Source organism: Hibiscus syriacus, unplaced genomic scaffold, assembly GCF_006381635.1.
Source record: "Hibiscus syriacus cultivar Baekdansim isolate YM2019G1 unplaced genomic scaffold, ASM638163v2 tig00110858_pilon, whole genome shotgun sequence".
Lineage (NCBI taxonomy): Eukaryota > Viridiplantae > Streptophyta > Magnoliopsida > Malvales > Malvaceae > Hibiscus > Hibiscus syriacus.
The window spans coordinates 864874-884541 of record NW_024062890.1 but is presented as its reverse complement, the minus strand read 5'-3'; the positions used below and the strand labels follow the sequence as shown (position 1 = coordinate 884541).

Sequence of the window (19668 nt, the reverse complement as noted above, 5' to 3'; positions counted from 1 at the left end):
TTTTGGATTGCTGATCTAGGAGTGGTGCTCCCTCTCCCTCTCTCTCTCTCTCTATATATATATAAGAGCTAGCCACCAGCTTCTGGTTGATCAGAGGATAAAATACTTGGTCAGTTTGTTATTTGTGATGTGGGTTTCGTTCAATTATTCATATGATTATTTGTGTCCTTTATTTGTCTCCTTGTGTTCTCTGAAGATGACACATAGAGATAAGAAAGAGAAACAGACGAAAATGGGAATAAAAATAACCGTTTTTGTTTTTGTTGTTCCATCGAGTTTTTTTCGTTTTGCGTGTAGATAAAAATCTGTTTGTTTTTGTGTGCAATATATCTGCAAATTCTGCCTCCAAATGACCCTTTTTGTTGTTGTTGTTTCCTTATTTGTCATTGTTTCAGATGGTGAGATGCCATTCTTTACACGATTTGATCTATCTTCTTACTTAATTCATCAACAAAGCCACCGACTCAGCTTGTTTCCCAGGTCTATATCTGTCACAAAAAACACCAACTTTTTTCAACAGTGGGCTTCTTCATTCTCTTACTCAATAGCATTTCAGTTAAAGAATCACCACATTTCTCCCTTGTGAGGACAATTCAAGGTTTGCCTATTTTGGAACTATCCTCCATTTGCATCAATTTAACACTTGTCATGGTGTTTCTTTTCATAGTATCTGCAAGGCAAATATCGGTTTGTGCTGGTAGATTTCGTTTCCATAAGGACAATTCTGTTCCAAATTCTAGCCCAATTAGGAGAAGCATTACTGTTGATGGAGACTGTCAGCAGGTTACAGTAGGTGCTGGGTTTAAATTGTATGTGTTTTGTTGTTTCTATGTGCTTTTCGTGCAAGTTGTGGTGTTAGGATTTGATGGATTCGGTTTGATAAGAAAAGCTGTTGATGGGAAAGTTGTGGATTGGTTTGCACTTGCCTTGCCTGCTGCTCAATGTTTAGCATGGTTTGTATTAAGTTTCTCAGCCCTCCATTGTAAATTTAAGGTGTATGAGACATTCCTATTGTTTCTAAGGGTATGGTGGTTTGTTTCTTTTTTGATTTGCTCATGCACCTTGTATGTTGATGGTAAATCGCTCTTAGTAGATGATTCAAACTACTTTTCTTCTAATGTAGTGGCCAATTTTGCCGTAACCCCGACACTTGCATTTCTTTGTTTTGTTGCAATTAGAGGTTAGACTGGTATAGAAGTTTGTAGAAACTCTGACCTTCAGGAGCCATTGCTTCTTGAAGAAGAGGCAGGGTCTCTTAAAGTCACTCCTTATAGTGATGCTGGGCTCTTTAGCTTGGTCACACTTTCTTGGCTAAATCCGCTTCTTTCACTCGGTGTGAAATGACCACTTGAGCTTAAGGACATTCCTCTTCTTGCACAAAAAGATCGAGCCAAGAGTAATTATAAGGTTTTGAATTTTAATTGGGGAAAAATTCAAGGCTGAAAACCAGTCAGAGCAACCTTCTTTGGCTTGGGCAATTTGGAAGTCATTCTGGAAGGAAGCAGCTTGTAATGTTGTTTTTGCTCTGTTGAACACTCTAGTTTCCTATGTGAGCCTATACATGATTAGCTACTTTGTTGATTATTTGGGAGGACGGGAGACTTTCCCTCATGAAGGTTATGTTCTTGCCGGGATCTTTTTGTATCGAAGCTCATGGAGACATTGACAACCCGACAGTGGTATCTCGGGGTAGACATTTTGGGTATGCATGTGTGATCAGCTCTAACAACAATGGTGTATCACAAGGGGCTGAAGCTCTCTAGCTTAGCTAAACAAAGTCATACAAGTGGAGAAATTGTTAATTACATTGCAGTTGATGTTCAAAGAGTGAGAGATTATTCTTGGTATCTCCATGATATTTGGATGCTTCCGCTGGAGATAATTCTTTCTCTTGTGATCTTATATAAAAATGTTGGAATTACTTCATTGCCACATTGATTGCAACCATTATATCCATTGTTGCAACTGTTCCTTTAGAAAAGGTCCAAGAAGATTATCAAGACAAGTTAATGGCTGCCAAAGATGAAAGAATGAGGTGTCTAAGGATCATGAGGATTTTGAAATCACAAGCTTGGGAGGATAAGTACCGAATTAGATTGGAGGAGATGCGAGGAGTGGAATTCACGTGGCTACGAAAAGCCCTCTATTCTCAGGCTTTTGTTACATTCATTTTTTGGAGCTCCCTCATATTTGTTGCAGCTATTACGTTCGCAACATCAATATTGTTGGGAGGTCAACTCACAGCAGGCAGTGTTTTTTTTGCACTGGCCACTTTCAGAATCCTTCAAGAACCACTCAGGAATTTTCCTGACCTGGTGTATATGATGGCGCAGACAAAGGTTTCTATTGATCGAATTTCTGGATTCCTGCAGGAAGATGCCACCATTGTTCTGCCCCGAGGCATGTCAAAGGTGGCCACAGTGATTAAGGATGGTGAGTTTTGTTGGGACCCTTCTTCTTCAAGACCCACATTATCTGGAATACAAATGAAAGTAGAAAGTGGGATGCGCATGGCAGTTTGTGGAACGGTTGGCTCCGGGAAATCAAGCTTTCTGTCTTGCATCCTTGGGGAGATTCCTAAGATCTCTGGGGAAGTACGTCTAGTTAATAGAACATTTAAACAATTTTCTACCTCAAATTTGGTTCTTTGTTAGTACTATTATTGTAACAACCTGAAAATTTTGAAGAAAAAATATAAATTAAGTAATTTGGAGAAATTTTAGGATTAAATTGGAAGTTTTCAAAATTTGTGGTTATTTTAAAAGTTGAAGGAAATTCAGGGACCAAACCCTGAATTCCTCCAAGAAATGTCGGCAACTTTTAAACATAAATATGTGCAATGTGTTTTCTGGTTTCATACCAGAAACAATTGCAAAACTTTACTCTTCCGCACCCCTCCTTGCAAGTCCGATTTCGACGCCTTCCGACCTTCAATCGTAAAATTGAAACCACCATCGTGTTCATCTTCGACCCGTGATCAGAACCCAGTAAACCAATTATAGCGAAACGCTGCCAAACGACGTGAATTTCGAGTCAAAGTCTCGACTTTTTTTAGCACCACCGTCGAGAAAATCTTAAATTCATCTCCGATCGGAATCAGGGCGTCGAACAACATAAAGTATGACTTTTCGAAAATTCAAATTCTTGGTCAAAATTAAAGTCAACGGGTTTGACTGATGATTTGGAGGCATTCGGGTTCGAATTTGGAAAAACGGACTTCAGAAACGGATTTGGCACGTCGAAAAATGTTAGAATATGTATACTCGAACAAAATCAAAGGTCGTTTAAAGCCGATCAAAGTTATGGTCAAAGGGGTTCAATAGTCCACATTCGAAAATTACAAAAATATCACCTTTATTAAAAATAATTACCAAAATATCACCATTTTACAAATAATTCCCAAAATGTCATCATTTTAAAAAAAAATTACCAGACTGTCACTATTTTTAAAAATAATTCCCAGAATGTTACATTTTTCAAAATAATTCTCAAAATGTCACCTTTTTAAAATAATTTCCAAAATGTCACTGGGTTGGGTCTGGTCAACGGGTCCGGGTCAGGTCAGACCGGTCAACCCGATTCAGACCGGTTTGGACCGGTCAAGCCGGTCACAACATCACCCTACCGTTCGCATCTTTCCCCACCGCAGGGGCGGCACGTGGGGGTGCGTGAGACCTCCTCCGATCTCTAAAAATTCTTGCAAAAATTTTAAAAAATTATTTTAAGCGTTTTTGAGTCACTTACCAACCTCGGTTCAAACTTTTGAACGGTGGAGAGTTCGATTTCAACTTGACCGAATCTTTGACCGCTCCACCTCCCTCATGCGCCGCCGCCTACAGAGACAGGAAGGACACCGTCGGACTCGAAACGACACAAGGAACACGATGGTGCGGGAGGTGTCGAAAACCGATTAACGATCAGAGATGAATTTAAGATTTTCTCAGTAGGGGTGCTAAAAAAACGTCGAGACTTTGACTCGAAATTCACGTCGTTTGGCAACGTTTCGTTATAATTGGTTTACTGGGTTTTGATCACGGGTCGAAGATGAACACGACGGTGGTTTCAATTTTACGATTGGAGGTCGGAAGGCGTCGGAATCGGACTTGCAAGGAGGGGTGCGGAAGAGTAAAGTTTTGCAATTGTTTCTGGTATGAAACCAGAAAACACATTGCACATATTTATGTTTAAAAGTTGCCGACATTTCTTGGAGGAATTCAGGGTTTGGTCCCTGAATTTCCTTCAACTTTTAAAATAACCACAAATTTTGAAAACTTCCAATTTAATCCTAAAATTTCTCCAAATTACTTAATTTATAATTTTTTTTTCTTCAAAATTTTTAGGTTGTTATAATTCTCCCTCTCTACAAGAAATTTCGTCCTCGAAATTTACCTTATGAGAAAAGTTGAGGAAACTGAGTCTCCATAGACTCCAATGTCTCCCAAGTAGCTTCAGAGGGGACTCGGTTACTCCACTGAACTTTTACCATTGGAATACGCCTATTCCGAAGAACTCTCTCATCTCTTTCTAAGATCTGAACGGGCTCCTCCTCATATGACAAATCAGGTCTCAGCTCTACCTCTTCAACCTGAATGATGTGACCGGGATCTGGATAGTATCGCTTTAACATTGATACATGAAAGACATCGTGAATACGATTGAGCTCAGGAGGCAACTCAAGCTGATATGTAACAGGTCATATCCTCTTCAAAATACGAAATGGTCCAATAAATCTTGGGCTTAATTTACCCTTACGCCCGAATCTCAATACTTTCTTCCATGGTGATACTTTTAAAAAGACTTGATCTCCAACTTCAAACTGAATATCTTTCCTCCTTTGATCTGCATAAGACTTTTGTCTATCAAATGCCTCTTTCAGACAGTCACGAATCAATCTGATTGTGTCTTCCGTCTCGCGTATTAACTCAGGTCCCAAAGTCTTCCGGTCACGCAACTCAGTCCAACATATCGGAGTGCGACATTTACGCCCATAGAGTGCTTCGTAGGGTGCCATACGAATACTGGTCTGATAACTGTTATTGTAAGCAAATTCAGCCAACGGCAAAAAGTTCTCCCAGCTACCATGAAAATCAGTTACGCAACCCCGCAACATATCCTCCAGAATCTGAATCACTCTCTCAGATTGATCATCAGTTTGTGGATGAAAGGATGTACTATAATCCAATCTTGTTCCCAAAGCTGTATGTAGCGCCTTCCAAAATCTCGAAGTAAATCTCGGATCTCGATCCGAAATAATAGACAATGGAACACCATGCAATCTGACAATCTCCGAAATATACAATCTCGCCAGCTTGTCCAAAGTATAATTTACCCGCACATGAATGAAGTGAGCTGACTTTGTAAGTCTGTCAACAATCACCCAAATTAAATCCTTTTTTGAAGGAGTCATAGGTAATCCGGTAACAAAATCCATAGTAATACGCTCTCATTTCCATTCAGGAATCTTGATAGGCTGTAACAAACCTGATGGATGTTGATGTTCTGCTTTAACTTGCTGACAAGTCAAACATCTAGCTACAAAATCTGAGATGTCCTTCTTCATGCCGACCCAATGATACCTCTCTCTCAAATTCCTGTACATCTTATCTCCACCGGGGTGCATAGCATATGGACTACTGTGAGCCTCATTAAGAATAATCTGCCTCAACTCAGAATCATCAGGCACACAATATCGACCCTTAAAGCATAAAACTTCATCCTGATCAAGGGTGTAATCTGAGCTTGTCCCCTGCTCTATTTGCTCAAAGATGGATAACAAAGAGCTATCAAGGAGCTGCTTAACTTTAATTTCGTCAACCAAAGTCGGCTTAACTTGTAATTCTGCTAACAAAGTGCCATCGTCATATAAATTCATCCTGGCCATTAAAGACCTCAACTCCGATACCGCCTTTCGACTCAAAGCATCCGCCACAATATTAACTTTACCAGGGTGATAATTATTCACACAATCATAATCCTTTAGAAGCTCTAGTCAGCGTCGTTGTCTCAAATTAAGCTCATTCTGGGTCAGAAGATACTTTAAGCTCTTATGATCAATGAAAATGTAACACTTCTCTCCATAAAGATAGTGTCTCCAAATCTTCAAGGCAAAAATCATTGCTGCTAACTCCAAATCATGAGTAGGATAATTACACTCATGCGGTCGCAGTTAACGTGACACATAAGCCACTACCTTAGCCTCTTGCATTAGAACACAACCAAGTCCTGAATGTGAAGCATCACTATACACTGTAAAATCTTTCCCGGACTCTGGTTGAATCAACACTGGTGCTTGAGTCAAAACCTCCTTTAATTTCTCAAAGCTCTCCTGTTGTGCCTCGCCCCAATCAAACGACACGTTCTTCCTTAACAGCTTTGTCAAAGAAGCAGCAATGATCGAGAAGCCCTCGACAAAACGTCGATAATATCCAGCCAAGCCCAAGAAACTACGGATCTCAGAGACGTTCTTGGGTCGTTTCCAATTTACAATAGCCTCGATCTTCTTTGGATCGACCTGAATACCTCAAGCAGAAAAAATGTACCCCAAAAACGACACTTCTTGAAGCCAAAACTCACACTTGCTTAGTTTGTCATATAGTCGATACTCTCTCAAGGTCCGCAGAACAATCTTCAAATGCTCTTCATGCTCTGTTTTCGTCCGAGAATAAACCAGAATATCATCAATAAAGATAACCAAAAATTGATCCAAATATGGTCGGAACACACGATTTATCAAATCCATGAAAGCTGCGGGAGCGTTCGTCAAACCAAAAGGCATTACTAAGAATTCACAATGACCATATCTAGTGCAAATGGTCGTTTTTACAACATCGGACCCCTTAACTTTCAATTGGTAATACCCCGAACGAATATCAATCTTAGAGAATACAGTAGCTCCTCGCAATTAATCAAATAAGTCGTCAATCCTGGGTAATGGGTACTTATTCTTGACCGTCATCATGTTCAACTTCCGATAGTCAATACATAGCCTTAGCGACCCATCCTTCTTTTTCACAAACAAAACTGGAGCTCCCCAGGGTGAGGTACTATGCTGAATAAATTCTCGATCAAATAATTCTTGCAATTTGACCTTCAACTCCTTAAGTTCCTTTGGAGCCATGCGATAAGGTGCCATAGAAATAGGTGAAGATCCCGGATAAGTCTCAATCTCAAACTCTACCTCTCTATCAGGAGGTAACGCAGGCAACTCCTCCGGAAAAACATCAGGAAACTCGCTAACTGTACGAATCTCCTCAATCATGGACAAGGAACCTTTAGTGTTTAGAATACAGGCAATGAAAGTCTCATACCCCTTCCTGATCATATGATCAATTTCCATAGCTGAAACAATATTGGAGAGATAACCACGCCATTCACTAATTAACACAACAGTCCGACCATCTGAAGTCTTCAGAGTAGCTCGCTTATATTCACAATTCAGATTTACCTAGTGTTTATTCAACCAATCCATCCCAAAAATTAGATCGAACTCCTCTAAAGGAAGTTCCATAAGATCAGCGAGAAAAATTTCTCCCTGAACCTCCAGAGGATAACGCCGAAATACTTTATTCACTAATATTGCCTGTCCTACTGGACTCGTAACCGTAATAGTATTATCAGTGTTCTCGATCAGAATCTATAGATTTCGAGATACTGAACTCGATACATATGAATTGGATTGTCCAGTAATGCAAAGTATGGAATAGAATATATAGTAAATGTACCTGCAATAACCTCAGGCTCATCTCTGTTATCCCGACGTATAGTGGCATAAACCAACGCTGACTGTCTAGCCTCAAAAACTATTGGCTCTCTATTCAGCTGAGGTCGGGCTCTACTATCTGCTCAGGATGCTGATCCGGAAGGTCTTCCCTGACTACGACCTCTGGCTGGAGTCTGAACTGATGTATGGGAACGCGCAGGAGTCTGGTTAGTTATCCTCTCAAATGAAACTAATTGTGGGCATTCCCTCCGGAAATGACCACTGGATCCACACTGGTAACAAAGTCCCATCTTCTTACGACATTCTCCTCTGTGTCGAATACCACAATACTCACATAGGGCCCATAATAAAACGAGGAGGAACCACCTCGACTGACAACTGAAGGTGAAGATACTGCAGGCCTAGAACTGGTATTGCTTCTCAAAGGACCTTTTCAGGACGTGTAGAGAACTCGTTCGGACCAGAAAATTTCCCAGGCCACTCTCGATCAACACGATATCTTGTTGGAGCTAAGGTCTCTACCTCCTCAGCATTTTTCGCTCTGCCTACCAACACATCAAAAATCTCATCTTGATGGGTAATAACCTGCCTACGTAGCTCATATCTAAGTCCGAGAGCAAATTTACGGCATCGATCTCTCTCAGTAGGTACCATACTGAATCCATACTTTAGCAACTTCAAGAACTTGATCTCATACTAAAAACGGTCATGTCTCCCTAAACCAGGTCCTGGAACTGCTGTCGTCTCTGAGCTAAGTAACGCTCTCCCAGAAAACGGCTCCTAAAGCGTTCCTTAAAGAAATCCCAAGTCAGACGATCAGCCGAAACACTACTGACTCCCACCAGGTGTGGGCATTGCCATCTAACATCGCCACTGCACCCATATATCTCTTAGTTGGATCCAATCCTAACTGATCCATGCGTCTTTCTGTATCCTGGAGCCAATCTTCCGCTTCAGTAGGAGGCCCACCAATCTGTCCAACAAAAGTTCTGACTCCATTGGCAATCAGAGTCTGAGAAATAGGCACCTCGGATCCAACACCAGCAGCTCTGATAGCTCCCTGAATCAACTGTAGAAATTGTCTACCAAAATTCTCATCAGGTGCAACTCTGGTAGAATCAGGCTCAATATCAGTCCCTCCTATGATCGGTGTAGTCATGCCAATACCAGCGGCAGGAGGCAAATTCGTCGGGGTCGCAGGAGCAGGATCACCTGTCGGAGGTGGGGGATCTACTTGAATCTCATCGATTGGGTCTGCAAATCTAGCCATTCAACCTCGTCCACGGCTAGTTCAACGCCCACGTCTAGCACTCATTTTGGTAGATCTCTAGTTTACTACAGAAGATAAAACTTAGGGTTAGATAAGCACTTTGAGTATCTAACACAATTAAAACCGTAAAAACTTTGAGACATGGCCTTAGCAACTTATTTTGTAAAATATTTCAAAACCGTATTTTCAATTTGGACTCATACACAGTCCGAGGTTTAAAAACCAAAAGCTCTGATACCAATTAAATGTAACCCCCTAGACCCGGCCTATGCGTTTCGACTAAGTCTAGTGGATCACATTCATGATTCTTAAAGACATTTTTCCAAAACCGTTATTCTATCAACGAAAAATCATATTTATAAATGACATTTATGAATTTATAATAAATTATACTATAAAAAAACAACTCATAATTATAAAAAAAATAACAATTTAATTAAAACATGCCTTTAAAAATCTAAATTACAATAAACCAATATAAATTAGCAAAAGGAGTACTCATAATAAAATCCAATACTTTTAAAATAAGGCTCATGTTACCATAATAGAGTCAACTTAAAAGATAAAACATTACAATACGATATACTTCAAGAGATATGTTGATCCTCCAAGTGATTGATCTGAGTATCTAACCAACAGTGTCTGAAAGGGAAAAATATTTTTGAAAAGTGAGCTAGGCTCAGTGTGTCCCAATAGTATAATAAAATCATAGTAGGTACTGTAATTGAGTACAAGTTCAGAAATTCATCATCAAACTATAATGAAGTTTAACTTTTGAAACTCGTAATTTAAAACACTTCTCTCGTACACTATCCGCAATTCCCCAGAATTGCGTCCATAGGGCTTACCTTAAGCACACAGCAGAAAGGAAGCCAACCTAAAAATAGACTTTGAGGCCTGTATCCTTAAGTCCGTAAGTCCGTAGGGCTTACCCTAAGCACACAACAAAGGGAGCCAACCTAATGAAGCATCTTGAGGCCCGTGGGCCTACCCAAGAGTCACATTAGGTCCATAAGGTTTACCAGCGTGATCAAAGCTGTACCTCCATAATGCAATCCAACCCAAAATCAGTATTTCAAAAATACTATTTATGCAGTAAGCACAATTTCCATAATTTCATAATCAATATTATCATATACCAATGAAAACCAATCATATATCAGTCATATTCCATAAACCATCACCAGTAAATAGGTGGATTAATAAAACATTAAACCATAGCTTTCAATGTACAATATTTCAAAACATATAAAACAATCAAGTAGTACACAGGGAACACACCTCGACAATAGGTTCAAATAGTAGATCTAGTGATTGCTGGCCTCGCCACGCTCTGCTACTGTTTTCGAACGTGTGAATACTAGCATACGCGGCTTAACTGATCTAGAGGAGCTGGGTCGAGCTGTCGAACGGTCAGGAGAGTCTCTTGTACCTTCAAACATTAATAATTTATCAGTCCAAAGTCTTACTCAACCATTCAAAGCTTAAACTCTTTAGTACATAAGCATTTTTCGGATTTGACTATCAATTTGAAGGCTTTCGAGTCTGAATTTGATCAAACAGAGTGCAGAATCGGAATCAGGGCGTCGAACAACATAAAGTATGACTTTTCGAAAATTCAAATTCTTGGTCAAAATCAAAGTCAACGGGTTTGACTGATGATTTGGAGGCCTTCGGGTTCGAATTTGGAAAACGGACTTCGGAAACGGATTCAGCACGTCGAAAAATATCAGAATATGTATACTCGAACAAAATCAAAGGTTGTTTAATGGACGTTTAAAGTCGGTCAAAGTTATGGTCAAAGGGGTTCAATAGTTCACATTCGAAAATTACAAAAATTTCACCTTTATTAAAAATAATTACCAAAATATCACCATTTTACAAATAATTCCCAAAATGTCATCATTTTAAAAATAATTACCAGAATGTCACTGTTTTTAAAAAAAACCCAAAATGTCACTTTTTTTTCAAAATAATTCCCAAAATATCACCTTTTTCAAAATAATTCCCAAAATGTCACTGGGTCGAGTCGGGTCAACGGGTCGGATCAAGTCGATCAACGGGTCGAGTCATGTCAAACCGGTCAACTCGATTCAGACCGGTTTGGACCGATCAACCCGGTTCAGACCGGTCAAGCCGGTCACAACATCACCCAACCGTTCGCATCATTCCCCACGCGCAGGGGCGGCGCATGGGGGCGCGTGAGACCTCCTCCGATCTCCAAAATTTTCAAAAATTATTTTAAGCGATTTTGAGTCACTTACCAACCTCGGTTCAAATTTTTGAACGGTGGAGAGCTCGATTTTAACTCGGCCGAATCTTTGACTGCTCCACCTCCCTCACGCGCCGCCGCCTACGGAGACAGGAAGGACACCGTCGGACTCGAAACGACACAAAGAACACGATGGTGCGGGAGGTGTCGAAAATCGATGATCAAATTCAGACTCGAAAGCCTTCAAATTGATAGTCAAATCTGAAAAATGCTTTTGTACTAAAGAATTTAAGCTTTGAATGGTTGAGTAAGACTTGAGACTGATAAATTATTAATGTTTGAAGGTACAAGAGACTCTCCTGACCGTTCGACAGCTCGACCCAGCTTCTCTAGATCAGTTAAGCCGCGTGTGCCAATATTCACCCGTTCGAAAACAGTAGCATAGCGTGGCGAGGCCAGCAATCACTAGATCTACTATTTGAACCTATTGTCGAGGTGTGTTCCCTGTGTACTACTTGATTGTTTTATATGTTTTGAAATATGGTACATTGAAAGCTATGGTTTAATGTTTTATTAATCCACCTATTTACTGGTGATGGTTTATGGAATATGACTGATATATGATTGGTTTTCATTGGTATATGATAATATTGATTATGAAATTATGGAAATTATGCTTACTGCATAAATAATATTTTTGAAATATTGATTTTGGGTTGGATTGCATTACGGAGGTACAGCTTTGATCACGCTGGTAAACCTTATGGACCTAATGTGACTCTTGGGTAGGCCCACGGGCCTCAAGATGCTTCATTAGGTTGGCTCCCTTTGCTGTGTGCTTAGGGTAAGCCCTACGGACTTACGGACTTAAGGATACAGGCCTCAAAGTCTATCTTTAGGTTGGCTTCCTTTATGCTGTGTGCTTAAGGTAAGCCCTATGGACGCAGTTCTGGGGAATTGCAGATGGTGTACGGGAGAAGGGTTTTAAATTACGAGTTTCAAAAGTTAAACTTCATTATGGTTTGATGATGAATTTCTGAACTATTACTCAATTACTATACCTACTATGATTTTATTGTACTATTGGGACACACTGAGCCTAGCTCACTTTTCGAAAATATTTTTCCCTTTCAGATATTGTTGGTTAGATACTCAGATCAAACACTTGGAGGATCAACATATCTCTTGAAGTATATCGTATTGTAATGTTTTATCTTTTAAGTTGACTCTATTATGGTAACATGGGCTTTATTTTAAAAGTATTGGATTTTATAATGAGTACTCCTTTTGCTAATTTATATTGGTTTATTGTAATTTGGATTTTTGAAGACATATTTTAATTAAATTGATATTTTTCTCATAATTATGAGTTGGTTTTTTTATAGTATAATTTATTATAAATTCATAAATGTCATTTATAAATATGATTTTTCGTTGATAGAATAACGGTTTCGGAAAAATGTCTTTAAGAATCATGAATGTGATCCACTAGACTTAGTCGAAACACATAGGCCGGGTCTAGAGGGTTACAATTATCTTTTCCCCATTAATTGAAAAGTTTTTTGAATTGATTTTATCCTTTTACTTGGATGTTTGAACAGGTTCGAGTGTGTGGCACAGCTGCCTATGTCTCTCAGTCGGCTTGGATACAGTCTGGAAATATTGAAGAGAACGTTCTTTTTGGTAGTCCAATGGATAAAGCAAGATACAAGAGTGTTATCAATGCTTGTTCCTTGAAGAAGGATTTTTAACTCTTTTCACATGGAGATCAGACCATAATTGGAGAGAGGGGTATAAATCTGAGTGGTGGACAGAAACAACGTGTGCAGCTTGCAAGGGATCTTTATCAAGACGCAGATATTTATTTACTTGACGACCCTTTCAGTGCCGTTGATGCACACACTAGCTCAGAACTGTTCAAGGTTTAACTCGGTCAAATATACTGCAGGTATTGATGTTCATATCAATAGAATTTGGCTGAGCAATTCATTTTTTGAAACTGCAGGAATACATAATGACAGCACTGGCAAGTAAGACTGTTGTTTTTGTGACTCGTCAAGTTGAATTTCTACCTACTGCAGATTTGATATTGGTATGGAATGGTTTCTATAAATATACATATATATTCTGCTAGAAGTACAGCATGCAATGATGCATGCTTCAAGTACACTCTTTCTAATGAGGTGGATGTATGGCACATACTAAAATTCATATCCTATCACATCATTTGCTTATATTTCTACTATGATCTGAAGACAAATTTTTAGCTGAAAATTTAGATAGTGGATTGTATTGTTGAGGTGTTCCTTTTTATTGTTAGGAACTGGCTTTTGTGCCTAAAATATATTGATCTATTCAAATTGGACAGTTAATTAACTGCTAAGTCTATGTCTTGAATAGTGTACATAACTTGTTATGTTTTATATATTAGTTTTCTTATGTGATGTATATCTTAAACGTTCTTCTTTAATGAATTGGGGGCATACGGGAATACTTATTAATTGAATCCATGGCTTTGAACCTGCATTGCCTTTTCTTTTCGTTTGAGAAGAAAGATATATTATTTTTCCGAACTAATCCTTGTTCAAGGCTATTGTCCCCCCTCCATCCCAATGCAATATCCCCTCTCTTTATCCAATATCATGTCCAGTATTGGTTGTTTTATTTGTGATCGACTAATCTAAAGTAGGTGGGATGGATTAAAATGATCTAATTAATGAATTACAGTAATGACATGCTACAAGCAACACCATAGTAGATTACAGTACACTGCCCTCAATACTGGTGGAATATTAGTCAAAATGGTGCCTCTTACTGCATGACAATGGACCAGATAAATAGTGACGTATGAGTTTTACTTTTGGCATCTGAGCGTGAAAGATGGTAGCAGGGTCTAAAAAATAGCATGTGAGACAAATTGTACCTTTACAGGGAGATAAAAGGTTAAGGTGGTGGAGATGAGGTGTTATTTCCACATATAACTCTTTGCCTTTTCGACTTTTTTTAATATAATAATGAATTTTCTTGGATTAATTGTGCAATACAAGTGTTCAGTGTCATATTTTCCAGGGTCCAGTTTAAGAGTTGTAATATATATAATGCATATTTTTGCTATAGGTGGGTGATATGATGAGATTGGTTTTTCATGCATTTTGCTGAATATCTATTCCCCAATGTCATCAATCATATGTGCAGGTTCTTAAGGAAGGCCGTATCATACAGGCAGGAAAATATGATGAGCTTCTACAAGCTGGCACTGATTTCGAAACTCTGGTCTCAGCTCACCATGAAGCAATTGAAGCCATGGATATTCCAACTCACTCATCAGAAAACTCGGATGAAAATTTGCTGCTTGATGGGAAAATTATATTAGCTAAAAAAAGTGATTTTGCTGGAAATAATATTGACAATTTGCCGAAGGAAGTGCAAGATGGTGCATCAGCTTCAGACACAAAAGCAATTAAAGAGAAAGGGAAAGCAAAGAGAAGAAAAAATCAGCTTGTTCAAGAAGAGGAAAGGGTAAAAGGAAGAGTCAGCATGAAGGTGTACTTGTCATATATGTCGGCTGCATATAAAGGTCTTTTGATACCACTTATTGTTATTGCACAAACATTATTCCAGTTCCTTCAAATTGCTAGTAATTGGTGGATGGCATGGGCAAACCCCCAGACTGATGGAGACCAAGCTAAAGTCGGTCCTATGGTCCTCCTCGTTGTTTATATGGCCCTTGCTTTTGGGAGCTCTTGGTTTATATTTATGAGGGCTGTTCTGGTAGCCACATTTGGTCTAGCAGCTGCACAAAAATTGTTTATCAATATGCTTAGAAGCGTGTTTCGAGCCCCAATGTCTTTTTTTGATTCAACTCCAGCTGGGCGGATCTTGAATCGTGTAAGTAATTTTTCATATATATTTCCACCTGATAATATATGCTTAAAGTTGCTAAGTCTTCCTTGTGGTTCTATGAAATCCACTTCCTTTTATTCAGATTATACAATGACCATGATTTGTAAACTCGCAGGTGTCTATTGATCAAAGTGTTGTGGATCTTGATATTCCTTTTAGACTTGGTGGGTTTGCTTCAACAACAATACAGCTTCTTGGAATTGTTGGTGTGATGACAAAAGTTACTTGGCAAGTTCTGCTGCTTGTTATTCCAATGGCTGTTGCTTGCTTGTGGATGAAGGTAGTTATTTTGCCTCAATTATTTTTGTTGGGTTCCATTGATTCTCATTGGCACTGAGAGAAATGGAAGCACATTAATGGTAGATTTTTCTTTTAAGTTTCTTCAGGTTTTGTCATTCTTGCTGGGAATAAACCAGGATGCTCTTCACCAGCTTTTAGATTAACAGTTTTATGCTTATTCAAACCTAGTTTGCATCCTGGTGAACACTATCAACATCAATTGAAAAACTTAATGAAGTGAAGGTCAACTTGACCAATTAAAGAATAGGGCCAACATGACCTAGGTAGCATAGTTCGAGGGCTAAATCTGTATTTAATCCCTTTTAGATTCCTGCATTTGGAGTTGAAAAAGTTCTCTGTCCATAGAACTATATTGTTTCCATTAATCTATCTAAACCCTTCCGACTGTTGTTGATGAATTCAGTATACACTTCATGATTTCAGAATTATTGTTGTGTTGTTTCTCTGGAACACATGTTTCTTCTGATGAAGTGCTCACATATTGCTGCTGGTTACAGAAATACTACATGGCTTCATCGAGAGAACTGGTCCGCATTGTTAGCATCCAGAAATCTCCAGTTATTAATCTGTTTGGTGAATCAATTGCTGGAGCGGCAACAATTAGAGGTTTCGGGCAAGAGAAAAGGTTCATGAAGAGAAACCTTTATCTTCTTGATTGTTTCGCCCGCCCATTCTTTTGCAGTCTTGCAGCTATTGAGTGGCTCTGCCTACGGATGGAATTACTTTCAACATTTGTATTTGCTTTTTGCATGATTTTGCTTGTGAGTTTTCCACATGGAAGTATTGATCCGAGTAAGTAAATACTTTGCACCATTATCGACTTATCTGTTTGTTTGTAAGACATTCGACTTATCACATATGACCTTAACTAATAATTCTTGCTTCTAACCAGGTATGGCAGGCCTTGCTGTGACATATGGCAGGCCTTGCTGTGACATATGGCCTTAATTTAAATGCTCGGTTATCACGGTGGATACTTAGTTTTTGCAAGCTCGAGAATAAAATAATTTCCATTGAGAGTATTTATCAGTACAGCCAAATTCCAAGTGAAGCTCCTCCTGTTATTGAAAACTCCCGGCCTCCGTCTTCATGGCCAGAACATGGAACAATTGAATTGCATTATGTAAAGGTATCTAGGCGCTTTTCATCAGACCATGCACTACCTTATTTTTACTTGAAACACCGGAAACTCGTATGTACGTACTATACTGTTTCTACATTAAGATCTTTCACATTACTAGCAGCTTCATGTGGAAAGTGTGCAACGTATGAGAAGTGGTAAATCTACTTTGATCCAAGCATTGTTCCGATTGATTGAGCCAGCAGGTGGGAGAATCATTATAGACAACATCGACATTTCAACAACTGGGCTCCATGATCTACGTAGCCGCCTTGGCATCATACCCCAAGATCCTACATTATTTGAAGGAACTATCAGAGGCAATCTTGATCCCCTTGAAGAGCATGCGGATCATGTTATTTGGGAGGTATAAATTTCACTTGCATACCCAGCTTTTTCTCCCTCACATAACCAGTATACTTAAGCTGAGAGTGATGGAAGTTCATGAATGTCACATAAGTTCATGTGTTTATTCCATGGGGATAAAGTTTATGTGCACATTCATTATGTTCCTTGCCTCCTAAGAAACTAAAAAACTCTAGAAATTTCCAATAATTCTCAAGCTTGTATTTCTTATATTGAGGATTTCAGGTTCTTCAGTAAGATTATTTGTTCCTTGTAAAAGTTTTACCGATAAATTATACTACTAATTTTACCATGCTATGCAATGTTGAATCTTGAAATAAGATCACGTTCGAATGACGAGTGCTGATTTTTTTTTTCATCACAGGCGCTTGATAAGTCTCAGCTTGGAGATATTGTTCGTGAGAAAGACCAAAAGCTTGATGCACCAGGTTTGCACCGTCCCTCTCAGATATTATCTTTAATGCATCGTGTGAACTAAAAAATGCCTAGAGAATAAAAAAAAAAACTGTTTGAAGTTCCATGTTGTTCATAGGTCCTTTTCCTTTGATGTAAAATGTGCAGTTTTAGAAAATGGAGATAACCGGAGTGTGGGGCAGCGGCAACTTGTTTCCCTCGGCAGGGCTTTGCTCAAACAGGCAAGAATACTCGTGCTTGATGAAGCAACAGCATCAGTTGATACTGCCACCGACAATCTCATACAGAAGATCATCAGAACAGAGTTCATGAACTGCACCGTTTGCACTATTGCACATTGCATTCCAACCGTAATCGACAGTGATCTTGTTTTGGTGTTAAGTGATGGTATGTAAAGCTATGTCTTTAAATTTTCATTTTTGAGTTCAGGATTGCTTCAGTATTATTTTCACTGAAACTCTTGAAGCTTTCTGAATAAATCGGGAGCTTATTTACAGGTCGAGTTGCAGAGTTTGATACTCCGGCACGTCTCTTGGAAGATAAATCATCAATGTTTTTAAAGTCAGTAACAGAGTATTCCTCTAGATCAAGTGGCATACAGGATTTTTGAAACAGATTGCAAGCCCAAAATTCTTCTTCCAGTTGGGCATCGGGAGCTGAGGGACCGTCCAGGAGTGAACCTGTGCCACTGCTTCTTTCTCACAGCACTCGGCTAACACAATGACAAATGACAAGGGCAAATGTGCAGACCAAGCCATTTAAACCAAAATCTCAAGTATTTTCAACTCCAAGGTTATTTTCAAGTAAATTCATCCCCTAAAGTGGGTTCGGAAAATTCATGCAGGGTTAGCAACCTGACATACCTTGTAACCGAAAATAAGCTCGATGGGTAGAGTCTGATAATAATACATGGGAGAAAATAAAAAACAATGGTTGGTTCATATTTGTTCAAGATGTGCAATAAAATAGTAGCTTAGAGAATAAGTTGTGATTTAGTTGGGACAATCTTGTAGAGTTGAAGTAGTTAGAACCCACTCTTTCTACTGGGAAAAAGTTGAATTGTTCTTCTCTTTAATTGCAGCTTCTGTTATACATGTATGTATATACACACACATACACGTCCAAGTGAATGCATTCAAGCATGCCTCCTGTAGCATTTTCGCAAGTTTTTAGAAGAAACTGTAATGGTGTATCGAAACTTCTACGAGGTTCATCTCGAAAAAATTTGAGTTCATATAATTCGGCAAACTTAGGGAAATTTTATACGTGGGAATTTTTTTAGTAAATATATGTGTTAGGAAATTAATTTGGGATTTACAAAGTGGACTTGTAATTTATCATGTAAATATGACGAGTTATATAAAATATAATAATTAATTGAACATTTTTTTAGTAATTTGTTGCATGTATAAGATAATATCTGTTTAAAAATAGCTCTAAACTATTTGACGTTGGTGAACAATATTAAATATTAAATATATATGAAATATTTATCTCTAATTTATGATAATTCTAATAGGTTTGTCAAATTTTTGTTTTGATGCCCACTCATTATAATTATGGTTGTATGTGATAAATTTTTTAAACTAAAAAAATTAATCTAATTAATAAAAATTATTCAATCCGATTAATCATTTTTGTAAATAATTTGATTCGTTTTAATTATTCTAAATATTAGTTAAAATTATTCAGTCCGATTAATCATTTTTGTAAATAATTTAATTCGTTTTGATTGCTCTAAATATATTTTAGGGGGGGGGGGGAATTTAAACCCTAAACCCAAAATCCAAATCTCCATCCTTAAACTCTTAACACACTAACCACTTCTTTTCTCCCTGGGCAGCAACCTCTGCACTTTCGGCGTCTTCTTTTGAACTGCTCACAGGTACCCTTCTCAAACCACCTCTATATCTACACATATCCCCATACCTCCGTTTTTACTCTTCTTCTCCCTTGTCAACTTTTGCTTAGTACGTAGCAAACCATAAAGTTTTCTTTTCGCTTTTAGCACTGCAATTCCAAGCTCTGTTCCCATTCAAAATTCGTATTTTAGTTCTTTGATACTGAATTAACAACATAATTGCAAAATTGAATCCGTTTTGGTTTCTGGGTATATTTTATAACCAAGTTTGTAGTTCAATCTAATTCTAATTTGGGATAAATTTGTCAGGAGTGGTTTGTTGGGTGCACTGCTTTCGGTTGACGAACAACTTTACACTTCGAAGACGATGATTCTGTCATTCGCCGAGTGCATTCTACGCAGATTGTACTCGGTTCTTGACAAAAAAAAAATCTAGTGTTTATAAAAGCTTTTACTTTTGGATTTTCCATATTTTTAATAGATTCAGCCTTGGCACTTAGCG

General features: G+C 38.5%; 1 pseudogene; it reads left to right on the top strand.

Moving 5' to 3' along the window:
* Window positions 1–426: 426 nt before the first annotated feature.
* LOC120143595 lies at window positions 427–18274 on the top strand (annotated as a pseudogene).
* Window positions 18275–19668: the final 1394 nt, after the last annotated feature.